We start from the raw sequence: 26,191 nt of genomic DNA, 5'->3' as shown, positions 1-26,191 counted from the left end.
AACAGAAATGGAGTGATCTGTTCTCGTTTGTGATTAAGCATAGATCAAGGCAGGAATATGTATGGTGACTAAGAGGATAAAAATATGATAATAGCAAGAATACAACCAGCCTGTGAGCTTTCTAAACGCTGGTATTGTGTGTTATTTATCCTTGTATTTGTATCCCCACAGCCTGGCATAACGTGGAAAACGTTCCATACCTGGAAAAACGTGTTCAACAAATGTTTGTTGTTTAAGTGGATTAAGTAATGAACAAAAACATAACATCTGTCTGTGTTGTAGTGTGATCCATCATGTGCATCCAGATCCGATGGTACTTTGAGTCCAAGCGCCATATCTAAATTAGTATTAAGAATCAATACGGTCCCAATTCCTAAATTGGAGAAAGTCACTTTCTAACACATCTTCCCCCGCAGGAATGTAAACACTTTGAGGGTAAGAATTATTATGTGATTTTAGATCTCTTCTCAGTGCTTTATTGCTTTGCATTTAAAAGATACTTAATAAATATTGCTTGCTGAATTAATTTAAAACAGCATACAGAAGAAATCCAAACTTGGTTTTGTAATGCATCTCCTTTGGGATTCAGAGAAACCAAAATGTTTGAAATATATCACATAATTGAATAAGGAATAGTAAACTGATTTTTTTTCAGTGTTCTGGCTTTTATGTATTTAAAGTTTATATTCAGTTATTTTGTCTTCAATCATTATAAAATTTCTCTGGTTTGGTATCTTTCAGTGAACAGGACATCTGTTTATAGCTTTTCTGTGGAACAAGGCAAAGCAATTGAATATAAAGGAAAGCTGCTGTAGTTTTATCCTACTGAGTACAGATATTTGCGGATTAGAGGTTTATTAGATAAATGGTTTAAAGATTAATTAACTGTGCTATCTTTTTACCTTCCTATCTCATTTGAGGGTCAGTGGTCTGTTAATACATAGAAATTGCTTTATTTCTCACTGTGTTTCCACTTCTAAGTATTAGAAAAATGTCAAAGGAACAACTGGACATCCTTTTTTCTCTTTTGTGCTTTTAAAATTTTAAGAATTATGATTCTACTGCTTTTTTTTCATAGTTAAATTAATTTCTCATGGGATTTTGTGAAAAAAGTGAAATAATAGTTCTACTTATTTTATGATTTTCTTTTCAATTTATCTTGATTTTATAATATCTAGTCAGCCAATGACATGCAGAGATTTCCTTGTGAGGAGCAGGAGGGAGCAAAGAATATCTTACTCTGATGGCTTTTTAGTGATTTTAATACTAAAAGATAAACATTGTTTTATTGTCTATTTTAGCCAGTAAAGTTGTCTGCAAACTAGGTAACAAAATGCAAAGTAGTGTATTTACTTTTCCACTTTTTCCCAAAGAGACAATAAAAGCACTGTTCCAATGGAACAATTTGCTAACTGTATTCTTTCTTGGGGAGTACTGGTAGCTTCTATCACATGATTATAGATATAGTAAAAAATGCTAATGATGAAAGGTGAATATAATTTCTGTTCCTTGAAATACGACTAAGAATTTAGAAATGAAACTTTTTTCCCCGTGGTAACATTGAGATTTGTAGTTCATTTTCATCAGATGATCCGATCCACTTGTTCCAGCAATGCAGAAAAAAGGTGGGGTTGGGAGAGCTAACAATATAGCAAAGCTCCTAAAGTGACTATCTGAGTATTTCATTCCATCTGTCAAAGCTTCACTGGGATTAGGAATTTGTTACAAATGGATAGAATTCATTCTCTTTTCACAAAGACGTAAATGATAGAACAAGACTATCCTGAAATGAAGAAGTAATGTGCCAGAAAAAGTGAAAGAAAATAAACCAAAATACACTATTCTTTAAAAGAATAGTAACATAACTCTTAATGTAAAAATAATGATTAGTATGATTATTCACTTACTCTTTCCTGTGTTTGATATTTTGGGAAAAGAGGGTTGAAAGAACTAATATATAAGGGGCTTGATCAGAACCAGTATATTGATTAAACATCTCAATTTCCTGTTTTGCTTGTTCATGGTGGACTAGCTATAATTAATTGCTCAGAGTGTAGACATAATGTGTTACACAAAAATTAAGATACATATAATCATGCATGACTAAAAGAAAGATAGATGTAACCTTGAACAAATAATAGTTATTTCAGTAAATTTGCGACTAAGAAAATAAACTTGGTTGACAAGAACACATGAAAGATATATTTTAGATAAATTAACTTAAAATTTTCAGGTTAACCTATAATTTTATCTGCATTTGGATTATGTCGTTAGCTAGAATGTGGAAATAGGCATTCATTCTACTTAACTGAAATTGTGGTATTAAGCTTTGTGGTGCTGCCTTCTTTAGAGTTGTTAATGATTTGCCATATCTTGCCGAATTTGTGAAGTCAGTCTGTAATTGACCAACACACATGAATATGGTGGGAAGAAAGGAGGTTAGGCGTACAAGCATTATTTTTATTTCAACGTTTTAAAACCGTGAATTTATAAATAGAGGTAGAAACACAATACTTTAGATATATATCAGGAAAATTATAAATGAAAGCTTCATATTGCTACAGAATAGTAATAATAAGAAATTTATTCAGAGTTTTCAAGAACAATCTTTCATGGCAAGTTAATTCATGGTGAACATTTTCCGTTGATTCTAGTTTATCACATGACTGACCACAAGTTTTTAATAGAGAACTTTGGTTTTAACTACCAGATACACTTAGTGATTATAATTAGAATAGAGCTTAAATGAAAAAAATTCATTTTGAATGAGTAATAGACTAATTTCTGGTTTGCTTCTTGCTGTAGAATATTAAGAATTTTCTCCAATTTTTTTAGATTACTATAACCTCTAAAGTTTTCAACAATGATAGTGGTAATATTCCCATAAAAAAGGAAGTGTCTAGGTTTTGCTGTAATAAAAGTTAGAAAAAACTTGATAGATGTATATAGATACTTAATCAGATGTACTAATTTTTAAACTGTCTTCATTTTGCAGTTATGTTATTTTCTGATTATTTGTGCAAACAATAGTTTAATATGGGTAAGTGATTAGTCTCATGGTAATAGAGATATGTTTAAAATTCAAGCAAATCTTACAAATCCTTCTGAAAGTCACACAAACGAGATGATTGCTGAAATGGTCAAGAAGTTATTAAATTTTAAAAGTATAAACACCTGGTACGATCCAGATGTTTTGTTGAAATTTTTTTTTTTTTCTTTTACAAAAGTCCAACTAGCGAATAACTCATTTGCTCAGCATTTAAGATGCATTTCTGTAGGACTAAGAACATGCATCCCATCTCCATGACTGTGGCTGTAATATCCTCAGCTTGGACTGATCAATATTTGATCTTTTTCCCCACCATGCAAGCAAATGTTACTTTGACTCTGTCTCTTTCTTTTCCTTTTGGATAATTTGCAGCCATCTGAGAATGGTTCCTTTTGTTTGTTCTCTCTGGCTAGAAGCCAAGGTCTCTTGTTAGTATAATACAGTTCATTGATGAGAATTTGTTGATCTCCTGGGTAGTTTTTCACAAATTTAAGGCAATTAAAAGCTTTTATGTGGCATGTCAAGTGAACTTAGTAGTAGTCTTTCCGTGATTTTTGCTTTTAAAAATTATTTCGTTTTATTATAATTTCCTTTTCTTCTCATTTCTCTCGTGTCCCTAACCTATAAAATTGTAGAAAAAAGGATTGAAACAACAATTTCATTGATTGATTTCATAAAAAGTAACAACTTATAAACTTATAATTCAATAACTTGATAATTTAATTAACAATTTTTAAAAGACTAATGAAATTTTTTGTTTTGTTTTTATAAGAGCTGTTCTAAGCTTCTGGATATTTATGGTAGAAGCCATAATGAATTTGGAGAACAATGACAAGAATTGAACCTAAAAGCATATATATATGTTTTTTAAGTTTTTGTTTTTTAGTGAGGCAGAACTCTTTCTAAATTGGAACTTTATTAATATCTTAAAATTTTCTCATAGTTAGCAGATGTCCATATTTTTGTTTTCTTAACTTTTGCAGTGAATGGACCTTTCTTTAGCATGTCAGAAGTAAGAATGTTAAATAAAGACCACCTAAGGCCTTAGGAATGCTACAGCATTGATTAGATAAAAATCTTTTGGCTTCATTCATACATACTGGGAATCATTGATACCATTTCCGTCTTCTTTCCCCATTTAAAAAGATTGTTTATTAGAGTTGTTTTCCTGGTGTTTGTCAATGGCATAGTTTCAGTAACAGTACTTGATTCAATTTGTTTCATTAATGTACTTATTACTGTGAAGAAACCATCAGTAGAGTGCATTTGAGGTAACTTGGAAAAGTTGTAAAGTAAATGCAATGAGTATATGAAATGTTTTCAATTATGGAAACATTCTTGTGTTTTCTATATTTTAGCTTAAAATATGTGTAAAAATAATAAATCTTTTTTAGGAGCTTCATGCTGTATTAAGACAAGAGTATTATATTGGTTAAGAGGGTATGCCTTGGAGTTAAATTATCAGGATATAAATCCAAGTTTCACTATTTACTAGCTGTGTGATATGAGGCAAGTTAACTTCTGAACCTCACTTTCTTCATCGGCAAAATGGGATGATAATATATGTAAGTTGTTAGAACAGTACATGGCCCACAAGAAGCACCAGATGTTTGCTATGATGATATTTTTATTATTTACCAGACTCTGTTAAATTTTATATATGTTTATTCCAAAGTTAAGTCACGAGAATGCTGAAGAGAAGTTGGATCCTAACAGAAAGAAAATCTATATGTAAAAGAAAGAACATATTTGACAAGTAGCTTATTTGGTATAATAAAGGCACTTCTTTATAGTTCATTGGAATAAAACTATATACAAAGCAACCTCACAATTTAGAAAAGATAGTTAACTCTTCCATTTATGATTGAGTTATATTGAATAATATCTGCCTATTCCTTGTGTCAACGAAAATAATCCATAACCAATCTATAAATGAAAATTTGGGAGAGTTTATTCTGAGCTAAAATCTGAGGACCATGGCCCGGGGCCTTTCTTCCTGAAGGAAGAAAGGGCACCAAAGAAGTGGGGTGCACAGAGAGGTTATATACCCCCAGAGAGGATGTTTCACATAGGATTGAAATGTCCCTTTTACAATAGTCGCGAGACTGCTCTGTCGGCACAGCGATGGATGGAAACAGCAGGTAGGTCTGCTGTCTTGGTGAACACAGCAGGGTGGCAGGTCTGCTGTTTCGAGCTGGGTGGAAGTCAGGCCAAATTAGGTTTATACCAAATGGCTTCCTCATATACTCCAATATATCTTATTGCTTGCCATTTCAATTTGTCACTTGCCTGTTCAGGAACATTAGAGAGCTAACATTCTCATTTATACAAGTAGTAAAGTGATTTGTTAATTCAGACGATATGATTAGAAGCTCTAAGTTTGATTTCATGATTCATAAGTGACTTTCATTTGTGTAACCTGAGAAATATTTAACTTTGTTTTTCAAAAATATTGCTTCATCTTAGTTAAATGATTATTTCTGAAGTGACTATTGTTATCATACATTGCAGTGGCCTTGCTTTAAGACCCACAAAACTATTCTCTGCCTCCTCCTGTAAGCAAATCTTTAAGGGAGAGTTTAATTTGAAAATCTTTTTCACTTCTAAAAGAATGCCTTTTCTTGTCTAATTTCTACCTGCGTCTCTCATACAGTGTTCTCTGAGCTCCAGCCACACTGGACTTTTTTTCAGGTTTTTTTCTTCTCTGCTCAAACAACTCTCTCATATTCCCACCTTCCTTTACCTAGTTAACTCTACAGTTCCATCAGATTTCGTTTCAATCATTACTTCCTGACTTGGTCCGTTCCATTTAATATACTGTCTCTTTTAAGGCCATGTGGTATTTGCAGATTCAACAGCAGATATTATGTGAGTCCATACTATATACAAGATACTAGGTGTACTGCAGGAACAAAACTCTTTGCTTCTAGGAATCTTTCACTCTAGAGAGGCAGAGGAAAGGGATACGATATAATAAACAATTATATAGTATATATATTCAGATGATAGTGAGTATTTTATGGAAGTCAGGTGGCAGTATGTACTTTAAAGAAGAATAAACCAGGGAAATTGGTTAGCGCCTGACTGGCAGGGTTTGGGGGGTGCTCTTCTTTAAACAGGATGTTCTTGGAAGATCTTTTTAAGGACAGGACTTTTGACAGAGACAGAAATTATTTGAGGAGGCAAATCATGTATATATCTGAAATACCAATGTTCCAGGCACATACAACAGAGAGTACAACATGCTTGATACTTTTGAGGATCACGAAGTCTTTGTGATGAGAAGGGAGGGAATGTTTTATGGTTGTAAAAACAGTGGTTAGCATGTAACGTGATGAGTAAGTATTTCTGGAATGACAGACTGATATTTGAAACGTCGTTGTTATTTTCTTGGTAAAACGAACCATTTATTACCTCTCCTCTTGATGAGCCTCAGACCCTGCCTTTCAAACTGACTTGAAAAATATCAGGGGTGTGTCACATCTTCTTGGATGTACAATTGGGAGTAATTTTTAAAATTTTGTATGAAAACATTTTTAATGCAGAATTCCCATGATTTGTGTGGGACCATTTAAAAAAATGATCCCACACCCCAGTTTGAAGTTACTGCTCTTTTCTATCATTCAGGAGTGGATACTCTGATCCCTAGTCCAAAGAAAAGTTATATAATATCATTCAGTTTGGCTTTGGAAATTTTATTATTGCCCCATACTTCCAGTAAGGTAATGCAGATCCTATTTGGTATAGACCATTCTATACGCCACACCTTGTACTACTAGCTCCCACTTGTCTCAGCCCCCTGATAAATGAAGGTAAATAGCTTTCTTTCCTGTACTGCTTTCTGAAATACTCATCTAACTTACATTTAGGACCAGCCCACAGGACCACCTAGTGGTTCTTCCCTAACCATAGAGTTCTTTTGATCAGTTAAGGTTTAATATGGGCAAGAACAAGAAATAATCAAACAGAACTTGATTAAAAGATGTTTTTAAGCATACACGTATATAAACCCTACTTTAACATATGGTGAAAAGTATTTTTTTTCCCAAATTATATTCCATGAGTAAAGAGTTTCATTTTCAAATTAGCTGGAAAATATATGGATAGGCAAAATTTGAACAGATTGCTGTGCTGTGTGACAAAACCCTTTATTCACGGAACATCTTTTTATGTCTCAAGGGACAGTAGGTTCAGCAGGATGCTGTTTGGAAAAAATACTTGTACACAAAATCAGCATTCTGTAGTCAAGAGTCAAACATTTTCACTGCTAAAATAAGGCAACTGTTTTTTTCTTCTTGCTTAATTGCCCTACCAACTTTTATTGGTTCTTTCTTGTCTCCCAATGATTTAAAAAAGAAAAAAATATCTAAATATGTTCCTCCCACTCCCACCGTCATGATCACTTCTTGTTTTGAGCTTCCCTCCAAGTATTTGTCCTCATAATTACACTCACACGTGAAGAAGTAGAAGGCAGTCTGTTTTACTTGCAAATTTCAAATTAGAAAGAAATTTGGGTTTGGAAGCTTGTTTCTGTCTATGGCTACCTAACTGTTCCTCTACCTCAGGAGAAAATACTGTGAAAAAACATCTGCTATTGAGCTCTCTTTGAGCATTATTCTCCCAAGCTTACTCCAGTAAAAGCAGTTTTTGGTGGAAAAACAAAAAAGTCCTTGTTGTACTACCTCTGTGTACCAAAAGGTCCTTTTGACATAAGCTACATGATACTAATACACACAAACACAAACAAACTCTCTCTCTCTGTCTAACTCATTTTGGTTGTTGGAGGTGTGTAGGGTAGAGCTTATTTCATATGTCGTGCTTATGAGTCTGTTATTCTGCAATTGTGAAATTTCAGCCATTTCAGTATATTTAATTTGTGGGTTTGATTTTTGCTTTTTACCTCACACATATGTATAGTATTGTTTATTTGTTTTTAAGATTGGCACCTGAGCTAACAACTGTTGCCAATCATTTTTTTTTTCCTGCTTTGTCTCCCCAAATCCCCCCTGTACATAGTTGTATATCTTAGTTGCACGTCCTTCTAGTTGTGTCATGTGGGATGCCGCCTTAACGTGGCCTGATGAGCAGTGCCATGTCTGCGCCCAGGATCCGAACCCGTGAAACCCTGGGCTGCCTCAGCAGAGCATGCAGACTTAACCGCTCCACCACGGGGCCGGCCCAGTATTGTTGCTTTAAAAACATGTTGTAAGATTGTAGTTTTTTTCAGATGTTCATTAACTCCATTAGACTTTTTATAATGCAAATAATGGAGAGATTCCTATTTAAGGATGCTTAGTTTTTTCTAAAATTTCAGTTATGATTTTATATTCAATGTAATTAGTTCCATCTCACTAAGAGTGCCAGATTATCCTATTTGCCTTATTCCTACCCTGTACAGTTTAGGTACTCTGCTGCAAACAACTGAGGTATAAGCAAAATTGTCCCTAACAAACAAACTTGAAATCTGCCAAGTTTTTGTTTATTTGTCTCTCTTGCTTTGTGAAGTTGCCCCTTCAGGGTGACATGATGTGATGTGGATGTTTTTGTGAAGTGTCCTTTTTATTCCATGAATTACAAACAGTTTAAGAAAATATTTAAAATAAAACTATAATGATTAGTCCTGGTAGTCTCCATTTTACTGAGAATGCCTTTGTCAGAAATTATGTCATCACAATGGCCAGGAAGTTCTGTCTGGCAGATGAATGAATTCAGAGTACTAAGTTTCTAATAAAAGACACTATTGTAATATTGAAATACAGCTGATGGGGGTTGCCAGTTTTCTGTCCTTAAATGTACAGAACATCTTCTGTGATTCAGGTAAGGAATACTTAGAGTAAGTCCTTAGAGTAAACCAACTATAAACTTGAGAAACCAGAAATAGAGAATATTTCCTTTTAACAATGCCATTTAAGTTCCCAACTTCTCTTGGTTCAGCTGCCAGACAGTGTTCCCTTGTCTCAAAGACTGTTAGCAAAAAACAATAAATAGATTTCTTGTTTTACTCAACTAACAGCTAATTTTATCTGCACATTGATTCCATCTTAAAACTTTTCTCACCTTTCTAGTCTGAATGGCCTGTGAAGCCCTCTATTGCTATGATTCTCAGAACAATGACTTTGATTCTTTATTTTGGAAAGGAAAAAAATCCTGACAGTACTATTTGCACTTTAATTGTTTCCTTCTGATTTAAAATGTGGAATCATTTAGATGTATCTCTGATCCTTCCCTATCTCAATACTAATATTTTTTGGTAATTCTATTGCAATAGCATAATGTCTTGCAAACATGTATTCGCTTTGTAACTGACCTAGAGCTTTACATATAGTAGGTATTCAATATAATGGATAATAGTTTGGAACTCATACATTTTTCAGGTTAAATATAACTTTCCTCCTGTTTCATCTACTTTTAGCTAGTTATTTGAACAATTACTAGACTTCATGACTTTTTCAATTAATTCAGTATGAATTATCTTCTGTAGTAAACATAGAAAAATGTTTTTGCTATATTGCTCCCTGAATCTTAGCTTCTTGACTAATAATAAAATATCTTATTTCTGTGAGGGTTTTGTACAATAATTACAGCATTTTTATGTGCTATATCATAGCCTGTTAAAATAAATGGGTAGTTAAAATGGAAAATGAAATTATCCTGTTGCTTGAAATATCTTAACTCAGGTTTTATTATAGGTTGCATATGGTACCTGTTAGAACTTTTAGCCTGTCTTGATTGTTGAATTATTATGTGGATTAACTGTTGCATTTGAAAGTTCTTGCCTTCAAAAGCATATATGTCTGTTTTAAATCTTATACAAATGCCTTACAGGTTTTGAAAACACTCTAATCTCTTTGTTATGTGTCTTTTTTGTTTGTTTTTATACCAGAACTCTGAGAACGTTGCTTTGGATAGTTTTTTTATATCATTAATATATTTTAAATTTGATAAAGCCTATTTAAATTATTGACCTGTTGTAAAGAACATGCACATTTTTTTTTAACAATTTGGAGAAATTAGGAGAAGTTGTACAGCATATTAAGAATAAACTTTTATCGTGGTACTCTCAGAAAAATAGAACTTTTTTAAAGAGTACAGTTGAAGAGCTTTTCTAAAATTCTATAGATCAATCTACAGAGAAAAAAGTATAGGAAAAAAAAGTTTAAAAAAAAAGTAGAGACCGCATTTTCTCCTAAAACTAACAACTGAAGTTTCAGAAAGTAATTCAACAGGTCACGTATGTTTCATATCTAATTTTAAAAATCCAAGTAATTTTTGTGTTTTGGCCATCAGATAGAGTATTATAGGTTAGTCATAGTTGAGTCATCTACTTCAAAATGAAAGAACAAGATAGTTCCTTGCCATTCACAAATTTAGCTTTTGTAGTTTGACTCACATTTGCTGTGATCTTACGTAGTGAATGAGTCTAGTTAACTATGTAGCATCCAACATACTTTGTTCTCTACAGCTTGTCAAATAGCAGTTGCCCTTTTGAAATGATAAGAACTTGAATTCTTTCTGAAAAATTACCTTTAAATGAGAAGAGAAGACTATAGTAGGGATAAAAAACTGATTAGCTTTAAGTTTAGAGATACACATAAAAGAAACATGATTCATATAAAATTTAGGATAAAAACAGAAGTTTTAATTTAGCATATCCATAATTCCTGGATTTAAGGATTCATGATGGTCTCAAAGCTGTCTTCTGGAATTCTAAGACAGTGATGACTTAGATTTCCTCAGTAAACATGGAAAACCGCAACTAAAGTTCTTGAGAAATTTCTGTCTACTGTCGTTATTTTATCTTGGTATATTTTTAAACAGAGAACCTGTATATACTGTTTACCCTGATTTGCCAATCTTTTGTACATTTTCAGTTGTATCACTATGTTTTTCCCCATGGTTGTTAAAAGGCTAAAATCAAATCTCTGTTGTGCAGTTTATGGTATACATATAATGTTTATTCTGTTTATTCTTCTTTACCACTAACTTTTTGTCATGGTCCTGTCTTTTTTACATCCTTTTAAACCAGCTTAATCCTCAAGGAATTAGGCAAAGTGTAAATAAAATACTAATACAACTCAAGGAAATGTTCTTAGAAAAGAATTAGATTGTTACTTGATACCGTATAGATCCTAAATGTCTTATAAGAGAAAAATCATAAGCAAAACTTCCTAAAGGGGTTTTTACTGAATTAAAGGACTATGGCTTTTATGATTGAATTGGTGTATTCTTGGACACCCAAAGATTCCTGTACACTTGTGTTACTTGTATGCTTCCAAAATTATACATGTAAAGCCTTTGTACTGATGAACAGTGACTACCAAGAAAAATTTCAGGAATATACATAAGATATATTTTATACATGGCACTCAACTTTTTCTGTGTTCTTTTTGTCCTAGTTTCTGGAAATTTTCATCTTTGTAAGAATAGTTATGTGAGTGTGCTCTTCGTCTATTAAAATAAGAATCTATAGGGGCTGGCCCCATGGCATAGTGGTTGAGTTTGGTGCACTCTGCTTCAGTGGCCCAGAGTTCTGCATTCAGTCCCAGGCACAGATCTACACCAGTTATTGGCCATACTGTGATTGTGACCCACACATAAAGTGGAGAAAGTTTGGCACAGATGTTAGCTCAGGGCTGATCTTCCTCAGCAAAGAAAAATAAATGAATAAAGTAAAATAAGAATCTGTAAACAATTCATGGAGTGATATTAATTTAGGATTTACTGTGTATTTATTTCCATCATACCTTGAAAAACTATTCCATGAACTTTAATCATTTTTACTCAAGAGATACAGAAGCAGAAGTTCAAAAGATACCTTGCCTTTAGAAATATTTAAATTTAAATGTTTTAAATGCTTAATTCATTCCTATTAAAGACTTACTATGTGCCTGGCACTTTTCTAGGTGCTGAAAATATAGCACAGACCAAAACAAATAAAAAGTGCTGCCCCCAAGGAGCTTAATTTTAGTGGGTAAAGATTCGAACAAAATATTCAGTGTCTTAGATGATAATAGAAACTATGGAGAAAAATCAAACAGAAAGGGAGGATAAAGAGTCCTGGGGTCTGGAGAGAGGGCTGACACTTTCAAATAGGACCATTAGGGAAAGTCTCGCCCAAGAAGCTAACATTTAAATAAAAATTTTAAGTTAAAGGAGCCATACACATAACAGGGAGAAAAACTATCTAGACACAGGGAATAGATAGCAAGTACAAAGGCTCTATGCCAAGGGCATAGCATGTTTAAGAAACAGCAAGGAGGCAAATATGGCTTGAATGGAATGAGCAATGGGAAAAGTAGTAGGAGATGTAGTTATAGAGGGAAAGAGTTGAGGGGCATATTAAATAAGACTTTATAGGCCAGTGTAAAGACTTTATTTATTTACTCTGAATGAAATAAAAAGCCTTTAGAGGGTTTTGCGTAGAGGAGAAAAACATAACCTGACTTATATTTTAGTAGGGTTTTTCTTGCTGCTGTGTGGACAAGAAACTGAATGGGGCAAAGACAAAAGTAAAGAGATCAGTTTGGAGGCTGTTGCAGTAACCCAGATGAGAGAGATGGTGGGTTGGACTAGGTTATTGGCAGTGGAAGTGGTGAGAAGTGATCAGATTGTGAATGTAGTTGGCAGGTAGATAAATAAGATTTGCTGTTGGGTTGGAATTAAGGTATGAAAGAAAGAAATGAGTCAAGAGTGGAACTTCCACTAACTGACATGAGGAAATGAGAAGAATTTGAATTTGGTCTAGTTTTATATAAATTAGGGAAAGTTTTAGGCTCATAGCCCAGTATCCTTTGGCTAATATAGTCCCTTATCCATATTGAGTGAATGATAGGTATGAGTGATTAATTTAATATTGCTGTTTGTCTCAGACTTAATTTGGATTTAGATTCTGATTATCTTATGTTTATGAGTGAATTGATTTCTTTTTAAGTTCTTTGATTTTATTATTTATATTTTATAAAGAATTATAAAGAATATTAATGGAAACACAGTTTGAAGTTCTTTTCTTTCCTTACTAACGTTAAAAAGAATAAGCATATATAATATTTTTTGTCTCACTGACATATTTGTACACCCTTCCCCTTCTTGGCAAACTTGTTTGAAGGTGTAGTGTTACAAGTTATGTCATGGATATACTGGAGCACATGTGTTCAATGCAGTTCATAAATGGAAGCAGCTGGTTTCCTGTGTAGTTAAAAAAAGGCATGCAGGCAGCTGAGCTCTTCAAACTTCAGAATTCATTGAATTCACTTTCTATCCTCTGTAATCATCCTGTGATTTCAATTAGTACAAATGTGTAACAAGCTACTTGATGGCTTAAAATTTATTTTGTTTCCATAGTTAAACTGCTAAATCTAGTTAATGTTTTTCCCTCTGCCCTATCCCCACTCACCCATCATGCGTCTTAAAAGAGAACGTTACACCTATAGTCTTAGTTTTATACTCAATTCAGAAAAGACTTTGGCAAGGGATAACAGTTATCATCTCAAAGGGAAAAGCTGAATTCATAGACAGGAACTGCAGGATTACTTTGGCGTTTTACTAGTCCCTTGTAACGCTAGCAAGTCCCATAAATACCTAATGGAAAAACAGCAGAAAATGAGATTTGCAGCAGCCTTTGGAGATCGAATTTATGTTGCTGAACATTTTTTTGAGGTTGACTGTAAAGGTCAAAAGAAAGTAGATAGATTAAAGTTGCTGATTTCTGCAAACTTAAGGCCACGTTTAAAGGTTTCTCTTTCTATAGCAAGAAAATTTCAAGGTAAATGGCTTTGCTTCATTAGCTGAAATGTCATGTCTTCATTTAATATCTGTTACTTGAGACAGTTAGTGATTTAGTAGTATTTGTATGCAATAAATAAAATTTTCAATTAAACAAATCTAGATAAATTAATTTATGAAATTGCAGATCTTCCCAAGAAGAATAAGATAATTGACTACATATATGGTTGTATTACTGTGTATGTGTATATTTTAAATGATTAACTTTAGATATTTTTGGAAAATATGGAAGGAAAAGATACAAGTCAAAATTTTCCCTTTTGAGGGCTGGCCTGGTGGCATAGTGGTTGTATTCACATGCTCCATTTCGGTGACCTGGTGTTCCCTGGTTTGGATCCTGGGCATGGACCTACACTCCGTTCATCAAGCCATGCTGTGGCAGCATCCCACATAGAAGAACTAGAAGAACTCACAACTAGGATATACAACTATGTACTGGGGCTTTAAAAAAAAAGAAGAAGATTGGCAACACATGTTAGCTCACGGCCAATCTTCCTCACCAAAAAATAAATAAATAAAAAATTCCCTTTTGTAATTATAGGTTAATGATCCAGCAATATTATTACCCATCCCCCTGCCCTTTTTTTTTTCTTAAGGAAGATTAGCCCTGAGCTAACTACTGCCAATCCTCCTCTTTTCACTGAGGAAGACTGGCCCTGAGCTAACATCTATGCCCATCTTCCTCTACTTTACATGTGGGATGCATACCACAGTATGGCTTTTGCCAAGCTATGCTATGTCCGCACCTGGGATCTGAACCGGTGAACCCTGGGCCGCCGAGAAGCGAAATGTGCAAACTTAACCACTGCGCCACCAGGCCAGGGCCCCCCCTGCCTTTTTTTCTTTTTTTAATTATTTCATCTGTTAACACTATTTCAGTGAAGGTAAATGACCTCAAAGAAAGGACAGTGGCATGTTCTAGCATTAAAATAAAATTCATGGACCTTTACTAGTCCCTTTACCTTCCGAATAATCTAACACTGTATCACTGTTGTAAGTCTATATCAAAGAAACTGTGTGTTACTAGGGTACTTCAGACCTGGTGCAGTGAAAAGCAATGAATTGCAGTTTCTTGACATCTCTGTCTTGAGTTGATAGTCCATAAAGCCACAACAAATGTTACCCTGAAGTCGTAAATTATATCTCCAGGGCTTTCCTTGTGTCTTTGATTTCACAGTCCAGATTAACAGTCATTAATAGTTAAGAATCCAAAAGAATAAGATATAATTTTTTGATTTATTATATTCAGTGCTACAATACAATAAAAAAATTTCATGGATATTATCCAGATAATTTCATAGTAGAATAATAATATATGAATCTTTCCTTTTTTATGGTTGTTGAGAATTAATAATGAAATTATTCATTTTTATCTGTAGAAAGTGGGATTATGGAATTGTGGCATTCACTTACTATTTTATGTTTTTCTCTATTTGAAGTTTTCATGACATATTTCTTTCATAGAGACAATATTAAATTTCACTGTTCATTTTTGTTTAAAACTATATATTAAACATCAACTGATCTTGTAGTGCCCTGGAATCACAATTTATATAAAAGTTATTTTTGTATGATAGTTGAGTTTGCAGTCTCAATTCATTTCTATTAAATAAGGTAGCTATCATCTTAATGGAACTAGATAGAGAGAGGGCACACATCGCATTTGTCACTGACAGCTGTTTCTTAAACCCAGGTACCCTATCTTTTTTTCCTTTATACCACATTTCCTCATTAGTTCTCACTACACTGTATAGGCAATTTCCTCCTCTTAGCTTTTTGTATTTTATTACACCTATACTACTTTTCCCAAGTGCCCTTTTTCCATTCAATTCAAGGGTCCCAGATGGTCAGTGATTCTGACTGGGAGAGGGAGTAGGTGGTGTTTGTTATAGCTGGTAATATTAAAAGGCCCTTAGGAAGATAGATGTACAGTTATATGACTCTTAGAGAGAGTCTTCCTCAGTGTCTCTTCAAGAAAAAGGCTGTGCCTTAACTGACTTTATTACCCTTCTTATTTTTTAAGACCATCCATTAGTGATGTCTTTGGACAATTTTTGATGTTGTTGAGGTGAAGAACTCAAAAATGAACCAAAAGATCTTTTACTTTTACAGTTTTAATAAACTTAACATTCTCCAAAGTTTCATCATCATATCTAGTGATCCTTTCAAATATAGCATGCTGTCATGTCAATTTTTAATGATAATTGTTAGTGGAATGATATTTAATAATTTATTAAATTTATTTAAAATTTAGTTTAGCTACAGAGGGAATAAGTAAAATGTATAATATATAGTCTTTGTTCATTAATAGAGCTTCTATGAAGGAGTCAGTATTGTATACTAGATAAAGTATTAGATCGCAAATTGAATTTCAAATATTAATCATAGTTTTGCCACTAATTTATATAATGTTCAAGTTTAGTAACTGTGTCAGATTTATCTTCTCATAAAATTGGAAGATGAATTCGATTATCTTTAAAGTCTCTTCCAGCTCTGAAAATCTATAATGTTTTGAACATTTCATGGAAAATTTGAAATCATATACAAAAATAGATAGAATAGCATAATGAACCCCTCTGTAGCCATTACCCACCTTCATGTTATGTACGTTAACAGTAATCCCTTAGTAAATTCTAATATCTAGTTTACAATAAAATTTCCTTTGTAATCTCAGTAATAATTTACAGTTTGCACTTATTTTGTGGTTTTATTCAAATAATTATGCAAATAAGGTGTGTGTGTATGTGTGGGTTTATCATCTAGTTTTTTCGTTTTGTGTGTGTGTCTATGGTCAAAAACACATAATGTAAAATTTACCTTTTTAAGCACTTTTTTTAATTGTAAAATTGTGAAATTTCTGTTGTACGTTATTATTTTTCAGTCACCACCTAAATGTGCCCCTTCACCCTTTGTGCATACCGCCCAATCCCCTTCCCCCTGGTAACCACTTAAACTGTTCTCTTTGTCCATGTGTCTCTTTATCTTGCACATATGAGTGAAATCATATGGTATTTGTCTTTGTCTGTCTTATTTCACTTAACATCATATCCTCAAGTTCCATCCAGGTTGTTGCAAATGGGATGATTTTGTGTTTTTTATGGCTGAGTAGTATTGCATTGTATATCTATACCACATCTTCTTCATTCATCCATAGGTGGGCACTTGGGTTACTTCCACATCTTGGCTATTGTGAATAGTGCTACAGTGAATGTGGAGATGCATGAGTCTCTTTGTATTGTTGATTTCAAGTTCTTTGGATAAATACCCAGTAGTGGGATAGCTGGGTCATATGGTATTTCTATTTTTAATATTTTGAGAAATCGCCGTACTGTTTTCCATAGTGACTGCATCAGTTTGCCTTCCCACCAGCAGTGTATGAGGATTCCCTTTTCTCCACAACCTTTGCAACGTTTGTTATTTTCTCTCTTGGTGATTATTGCCATTCTAACAGCTGTAGGGTGTATCTAAGTGTAGTTTTGATTTGCCTTTCCCTGATTATTAGTGGTCTTGAACGTCTTTTCATGTGCCTATTGGCCATCTGTATATCTTCCTTGGAAAAATGTCTGATCATATCCTCTGCACACTTTTTGATTGGGTTGTTTATTTTTTTGTAGTTCAGTGGAGGTTAACCCCTTGTCAGATATATCATTTGCAAATATTTTCTCCCAGTTGATGAGTTGTCTTTTCGTTTTGATTCTGGTTTCCTTTGCCTTCCAGAAGCTCTTTAGTCTGATGAAGTCCCACTTGTTTCTTTTTTCTTTTTTTTTCCCTTGTCCGAGGAGACATGGTATTCAAAAGGATCCTTTTAAGACCGATGTCTAAGGATGTACTGCCTATATTATATATTATCTTCTATAAGTTTTATGGTTTCAGGTCTTGCCTTCAAGTCTTTGATCCATTTTGAGTTTATTTTTGTGTATATAGAAAGATAGCGGTCTACTTTCATTCTTTGACATGTGGCTGTCCAGTTTTCAACGCCATTTGTTGGAGAGACTTTCCTTTCTCCATTGTATGTTGGCACCTTTGTCGAAGATTAGCTGTTCATAGATGTGTGATTTTATTTCTGGGCTTTCCATTCTGTTACATTGATCTCTCTGGCTGTTTTTGTACCAGTACCCTGCTGTTTTGATTAGTATAGTTTTGTAGTAAATTTTGAAGTTAGGCATTGCGATGCCTCCAGCTTTGTGCTTTTTTTCAGGATTCCTTTGGCTGTTGGACGTCTTTTGTTTCCCCATATACATTTTAAGATTCTTTATTCTATTTCTGTGAGAATGTTATTGGGATTCTGATTGAGATTGCATTGAATCTGTAGACTGCTTTAGGTAGTATCAACATTTTAACTATGTTTATTCTTCCATCCATGGGCATGGAGTATCTTTCCATTTCTTTATGTCATTATTGATTTCTTTCACTACTGTCTTTTGGTTTTCATTGTGTAGGTCTTCCACCTCCTTAGTTAGATTTATTAATAGACATTTTATTCTTTTTGTTATGATTGTAAATGGGATTGTATTCCTGAGTTATCTGTTTGTTTGTTATTAGAGTATAGAAATGCCACTGATTTTTTTACGTTGACATGTACCCTGCAACTTTGCTGTAGTTGTTGATTATTTATAATAATTTTTCCAATGGATTCTTTAGGGTTTTCTGCATATAAAATCATGTGTTCTACAAACAGTGAGAGTTTCACTTCTTCATTGCCTATTTGGATTTCGTTTATTTCTTTTTCTTGCCTAATTGCTCTGGCTAAAACCTCCAGTACTTTGTTGAATAGAAGTGGTGACAGTGGACACCTTTATTTTGTTCCTCTTCTCAGAGGGATGGTTTTCAGTTTTTCCCCTTTGAGTATAATGTTGGCTGTGGCTTTGTCATATGTGGCCTTTACTATGTTGAGGTACTTTCCTTCTATACTCATTTTATTGAGAGTTTTTATCATGAATGGATGTGGATCTTGTCAAATGCTTTCTCTGCATCTCTTCAGATGATCATGTCATTTTTATTCCTCATTTTGTTAATGTGATGTATCACATTGATTGATTTGCAATGTTGAACCATCTCTCTGTCCCATTATAAATCCCAGTTGATCCTGGTGTATGATCTTTTTGATGTACTGCTGTATTGCGTTTGCCAATATTTTGTTGAGCATTTTTGCATCTACGTACATCACCAATATTGGCCTGTAGTTTTCCTTCTTTGTGTTATCCTTGTCTGGCTTTGGGATCGGGGTGATGTTTGAGTCGTAGAATGTGTTAGGAAGTATTCCATCTTGCTGAATTTTTTGGAATAGTTTGAGGAGGATAGGTAGTAAATCTTCTTTGAATGTTTGATAGAATTCTCCAGAGAATCCATCTGGTCCTGGACTTTTATTTTTGAGGAGGTTTTGATTACTGTTTTAGTCTCCTTACTTGTGATTGATCTATTTGGATTCTCTGTTTCTTCTTGATCAGTTTTCAGAGCTTGTAAGAGTCTAGTAATTTATCCATTTCTTCTAGATTGTCCACTTTGTTGGCATATAGGTTTTCATAGTATTGTCTTATAATCTTTTGTATTTCTGCAGTATCCATTGTAATTTCTTCTCTTTCATTTCTAATTTTATTTATTTGAGCCTTCTCTTTTTTTCTTAGTGAGTTTGGCTAAGGGATCATCTTCCATCCATTCTCTCTTAGCCTGTGTTTGACTTTCGAGCTGAGATCTGTTTCCTGGAGACAGCATATTGTTGAGCCTTGTTTTTTAATCCAACCTGCCACTATGTGTATTTTGATTAGAGAATTTAATCCATTTATATTTAGAGTGATTATTGATATATGAGGGCTTAATGCTGCCATCTGATCACTTGTTTTCTGGTTCTTCAGCATTTTCTTTTCTTCCCGTCCTGTGTTTTTCAGAATACCAATTCAATTAGGTAGTTTTCTATGATGGTTTTCTTAGATTTCTCCTTATTTATCATTTATGTCTCTGTTCTGATTATTTAGTGATTATGATTAAGTTTGTATGGAAAATCTCATACATGAGATAGTCTGTTTTCTGATAGCCTCTTATTTCCTTGGACTAAGCTGATTCCACCCCCTCCTCTTCCCCTTCTAAGTTACTTTGTCATATCTTTAGTTTTAAGTTTTTTATTTTTTTAATTGCAGTAACATTAGATTATAACATATAGCTTTCAGATGTACATGATAATATATTTCAAATTCTGTATAGATTACATCATGTTCACCACCCAAAAACTAATTATGGTCTATCCCCTCACATGTGAGCCTAATCACCCCTTTTGCCCTCCCCCCCGCTTCCCCTATGGTAACCACCAGTCCAGTCTCCATTGCTATGTGTTTGTTTGTTTGTTGTTTTTATCTTCTGCTAATGAGTGACATCATATGGTATTTGACTTTCTCCCTCTGACTAATTTCACTCAGCATAATACCCTCAAGGACCATCCATGTTGTCACAAATGGCTGGATTTCATCATTTCTTACGGCTGAGTAGTATTCCATTGTATATAAATACCACATCTTCTTTATCCATTCGTCCCTTGATGGGTACCTAGGTTGCTTCCAAGTCTTGGCTATTGTGTATAATGCTGCAGTGAACAGGGTTGCATGTATCTTTATGCCTTTAAGTTTTAAAGTTCTTTGGATAAATACCCAGCAGTGGAAGAGCTGGATCATATGGTAGGTCTATTCTTAATTTTCTGAGGATGCTCCATGGTGTTTTCCATAGTAGCTGAACCACTTTGCACTCCCACCAGCAGTGTACAAGGGTTCCCTTTTCCAGATCCTCTCCAACATTTGTTTCCTGTCTTGTTAATTATAACTATTCTCTCCAGAGTGAGGTAATACCTCATTGTAGTTTTGATTTGCATTTCCCTGATAGCTAATGATGTTGAGCATGTTTTCATTTGCCTATTGACCATCTGTATATCTTCTTTGTAGAAATCTCTGTTCAGATCTTTTGCCCATTTTTAAATTGGGTTGTTGTTTTTTTCTTGTTGACCTGTATGAGTTCTTTGTATATTTTGGATATTACCCTTTATCTGATATATGGTTTGCAAATATCTTCTCCCAATTGTTGGGTTGTCTTTTTGTTTTGTTGATGGTTTCCTTTGCTGTGCATGTAGTCCCGTTTGTTCATTTTTTCTTTTGTTTCTCTTGCCCAGTCAGACATGGTACTTGAAAATATGCTGCTAAGACCGATGTCAAAGAGCATACTGCCTGTGTTTTCTAGAAGTTTCATGGTTTCGGGTCTTACATTCAAGTCATTAATCCATTTTGAGTTCATATTTGTGCATGGTGTAAGGGAATGGTCTACTTTTATTCTTTTGCATGTGGCTGTCCAGTTTTCCAACACCATTTATTGAAGAGACTCATTTCTCCATTGTATGCTCTTGGCTCCCTTGTCGAATATTAGCTGTCTGTAAATGTGTGGATTTATTTCTGGGCTCTCAATTCTGTTCCATTGATCAGTGTGTCTGTTTTTATGCCAGTACTATGCTGTTTTGGTTACTGTGGCTTTGTAGTATATTTTGAAATCAGGGAGTGTGATACCTCCAGCTTTGTTCTTCTTTCTCAGGAAGCCTTTGGCTCTGCAGGGTCTTTTGTTGTTCCATATAAATTTTAGGATTCTTTGTTCTATTTCTGTGAAAAATGTTCTTAGAACTTTGTAGGGATGGCGTTGAATTTATAGATTGCTTTAGGAAGTATGGATGTTTTAACAATGTTAATTCTTCCGATCCAAGAGCATGGAATATCTTTCCATTTCTTTGTGTCATCTTAAATTTCTTTCAACAATGTTTTATAGTTTTTGGTGTACAGATCTTTCACCTCTTTGGTTAAGTGTATTCCTAGGTATTTTATTCTTTTTGTTGCAATTGTAAATGGGATTGTATTCTTAATTTCTCTTTCTGCTAATTCATTGTTAGTGTATAGAAATGCAACTGATTTTTGTATGGTGATTTTGTATCCCACAACTTAACTGTATTCATTTATTTTTTCTAAAAGGTTTTTAGTGGATTCTTTATGGTTTTCTATATATAAAATCATGTCATCTGCAAAGAGTGACAGTTTCACTTCTTCTTTTCCAATATGGATTCCTTTTATTTCTTTTTCTTGCCTTATTGCTCTGGCTTGGATGTCCAATAATATGTTAAATAAGATGACAGTGGGCATCCTTGTCTGGCTCTTGTTGTTAAAAGGATAGCTTTCAGTTTTTTTCATCATTGGGTATGATATTTGCTGTGGGTTTGTCATATATGGCCTTTATTATGTTGAGGTATTTTCCTTCTCTACCCATTTTATTTAGAATTTTTATCATAAATGGGTGCTATATCTTGTCAAATGCTTTCTCTGCACCTATTGAGATGATCATGTGATTTTTAGTCTTCGTTTTGTTAATGTGGTGTATCACGTTGACATAGATTTGAAGATGTCGAACCATACCTGCATCCCTGTAATGAAACCCACTTGATCATGGTGTATGATCTTTTTAATGTATTATTGTATTCGATCTGCTAGTATTTTGTTGAGAATTTTTGCATCAATGTTCATCAGTGATATTGGCCTGTAATTTTCTTTTTTTGTGTTGTCCTTCTCTGGTTTCGCTGTCAGGATAATGTTGGCTTCATAGAATGAGTTAGGAAGTCTCCCCTCCTCTTCAATTGTTTGGAAGAGTTTGAGACAGATAGGTATTAAGTATTCTTTGAATGTTTGGGAAAATTCACCAGGGAAGCCATCTGGTCCCGGACTTTTATTTTTTGGGAGGTTTTTTATTGCTGTTTTTGATCTCCTTACAGGTGATTGGTCTATTCAAATTCTCTACTACTTCTTGGTTCAGTTTTGGAAGGTCATATGATTCTAAGAATTTATCCCTTCTAGATTATCCAATTTGTTGACATGTAGCTTTTTATAGTATTCTCTTATTATCTGCTGTATTTCTGAGGTGACGATTGTGATCTCTCCTCCTTTTTCATTTCTGATTTTATTTATTTGAGCCTTCTCTTCTTTCTTCTTGGTGAGTCTAGGTAAGGGTTTGTCAATTTTGTTTATCAAATATTTTCAAAGAACGAGCTCTTGCTTTCATTAGTTTTTTCTATTGACTTTTTTTTTAGTCTCTATTTCATTTATTTCTGCTCTGATTTTTATTATTTCCTTCCTTCTGCTGATTTTCGGCTTTGTTTGTTGTTCTTTTTCCAGTACCTTTAGATGTGCTTTTAGATTGTCCATTTGGGATTTTTCTTCTTTGTTGAGGTAGGCCTGAATTGCTATCAACTTCCCTGTTAGACGTGCTTTTGCTGTATGCCACAGATTTTGGCATGTCGTTTTTTCATTTTCATTTGTCTCCAGAAATTTTTTGATTTCTCCTTTGACTTCTTCATTGACCAAATCATTGCTCAGTAGCATTTTGTTTAATCTCCACACTTTTGTGGCTTTTCTGGTTTTCTTCCTGTAGTTGATGTCTAGTTTTCATAGCTTTGTGGTCAGAAAAGATGCATGGTATTATTTCCATCTTCTTAAATTTATTGAAACTTGTTTTGTGGCCTAATATGTGATCAGTCCTGGAGAATGTTCCATGTGCATTTGAAAAGAATGTGTATTCTGTGGTTTTTGGATGGAATGTTCTGTATATATCTACTAAGTCCATATGGTCTAATGTGTCCTTTAAGGCCATTGTTTCCTTATTGATCTTCTGTTTGGATGATCTATCCATTGGTGTAAGTGGAGTGTTAAAGTCCCCTACTATAATTGTGTTACTGTCTATTTCTCCTTTTATGTCAGTTAATAATTGCTTTCTATATTTAGGTGCTCTTATGTTGAGTGCATAGATATTTACATGTATTATATTTTCTTGTCGGATTGTTCCCTTTATCATTATGTAGCACCCATCTTTGTCTCTTGTTACAGTTTTTGTTGTAAAGTCTATTTTGTCTGATATAAGTATTGCTACCTCCCACTTTCTTTTCTTTGCCATTTGCATGGAATATCTTTTTCCATCCTTTGACTTTCAGTTTCTGAGTGTCTGTAGGTCTGAAGTGTGTCTCTTGTATGCAGCATATACATGGGTCTTGTTTTTTTATCCAATTGGCCACCCTATGTCATTTGATTGGAGCATTTAGTCCTTTGACGTTTAAAGTAGTTGATGACTATGTATTTATTGCCATTTTGTTACCTTTTTTTTCTGTGTGTTTTAGTAGTTCTTCTCTGTTTCTTTCTTTTTCTCTTGCTCTCTTTCCTTGTGGTTTGATGGCTATCTTTAGTAATCTGTTTGATTTCTTTTCTCTTACTTTTTTTCTTGCTTATTATAGGTTTCTGATTTGTGATTACCATGAGGATCCTATTTAATATACTATGTATGTAACAGTCTATATCGAGTTGATAGACTCTTTAGCTTGACCTCTTTCTAAAAGCTCTACTTTTTCACTCCCCTCCTACCGATTTTATGTTTTTGAAATCATATATAGTCTCTTGTTTACTGTCAGTCTATCCATTACCCTCTTATCATAGAAATAGATGATTTTAGTACATTTGTCTTTTAACCTTCATATTGTGTTCACAGGTAGTTGATCTGCTACCTTTACTATATTTTTACCTTTACAAGTGATTTTATTGCCTGGTTTTTGGTTGCTTGTTTTTTTAATTTAACTTTTATTGAGTTAATGATACGTTACAATCTTGTGAAATTTCTGTTATACATTATTGTTTATCAGTCGTGTTGAAGGTGCACCCATTCACCCTTTGTGCCCACCCCGACACCACCTTTCCCCTGGTAGCCACTAATCTGTTCTCTTTGTCTACATTTTTAAATTCTTCATATGAGTGGAGTCATACAGAGATTGTCCTTCTCTATCTGGCTTATTTCACTTAACATAATTCCCTCAAGGTCCATCCATGTTGTTGCAAATGGGATGATTTTATTCTTTTTTATGGCAGAGTAGTATTCCATTGTATATATATACCACATCTTCTTTATCAAGTCCTCTGTTGATGGGCACTTAGGTTGTCTCCACGTCTTGGCTATTGTAAATAATGCTGCAATGAACATTGGGGTGCATGGGACTTTTGGAAATGATACTTCAAGCTCTTTGAATAGATACCCAGTAGTGGGATGGCTCGGTCAGTTTGCACTTACACCAGCAGTGTATGAGGGATCCTTTTTCTCCACAACCTCTCCAACACTTGTTACATTTTGTTTTGGTTATTTTTGCCATTCTAATGGGTGTAAGGTGATATCTTAGTGTAGTTTTGTTTTGCATTTTCCTGATGATCAGTGATGATGAACATCTTTGCATGTGCCTATTGGCCATCTGTATGTCTTCTTTGGAGAAATGTCTGTTGATGTGCCCTGCCCACTTTTTGATAGGGTTGTTTGATTTTTTGTTGTTGAGTTGTATGTTTTATTTATATATTATGGAGATTAACCCATTGTCAGATATATGACTTGCAAATATTTTTTCCCAATTAGTGGGTTGTTTTTTTGTTTCAATCCTGTTTTCCCTTGCCTTAAAGAAGACCTTTAGTTTAATGAGGTCTCATTTGTTTATTCTATCTATTGTTTCCCTTGTCTGAGAAGACATGGTGTCCAAAAAGATCCTTTTAATACTGATGTCAAAGAGTGTACTGCCTACATTTTCCTCTAGAAACCTTATGGTTTCAGGTCTTAGCTTTAGTTCTTTGATCCACTTTGAGTTTATTTTTGTGAGTGCTGAGAAAGAATGGTCGTTTTCATTATTTACATGTGACTTTCCAGTTTTCCCAGCACCATTTGTTGAAAAGACTTTCTTTTCTCCATTCTGTGCCCTCAGCTCCTTTGTCAAAGATTAGCTGTCCATAGATGTGTGGTTTTATTTCTGGGCTTTCAATTCTGTTCCATTGATCTGTGCACCTGTTTTTGTACCAGTACCATGCTGTTTTGATTACTGTAGCGTTCTAGTATGTTTTGAAGTCAGGGATTGTGATGCCTCCAGCTTTGTTCTTTTTTCTCAGGATTGCTTTAGCAATTTGGAGTCTTTTGACCCCCATATGAATTTTAGGATTCTTTGTCCTATTTCTGTAAAGAATGTCATTGGGATTCTGATTGGGATTGCTTTGAATCTGTAGATTGCTTTAGGTAGTGTGGACATTTTAGCTATGTTTTTCTTGCAATCCATGTACATGGAATGTCTTTCCATCTTTTGATGTCCTCATGCATTTCTTTCAGGAAAGCCTTGTAGTTTTTGTTGTATGGGTCCTTCACTCCCATAGTTAAATTCACCCTGAGGTATTTTATTCTTTTTGTTGTGATTGTGAGTAGTATTGTGTTTTTGAGTTCTTTTTCTGTTAGTTCATTCTTAGCGTATAGAAATGCTACTGATTTATGTAAATTCATTTTATACCC

At 34.0% G+C, this 26,191-nt stretch overlaps 1 protein-coding gene across 3 annotated transcripts in view; it reads left to right on the top strand.

The window, feature by feature from the left end:
- The window catches only part of ADK (adenosine kinase), a 536,863-nt gene that overhangs the window by 316,276 nt on the left and 194,396 nt on the right, over positions 1 to 26,191 (top strand). The gene's annotated exons all lie outside the window — the stretch shown is intronic.

The sequence above is a fragment of the Equus quagga genome, chromosome 2, assembly GCF_021613505.1.
Source record: "Equus quagga isolate Etosha38 chromosome 2, UCLA_HA_Equagga_1.0, whole genome shotgun sequence".
Taxonomy (NCBI): domain Eukaryota; kingdom Metazoa; phylum Chordata; class Mammalia; order Perissodactyla; family Equidae; genus Equus; species Equus quagga.
Note: the sequence above shows the minus strand (reverse complement) of the source record. Positions and strands in the feature narration are given on the sequence as shown.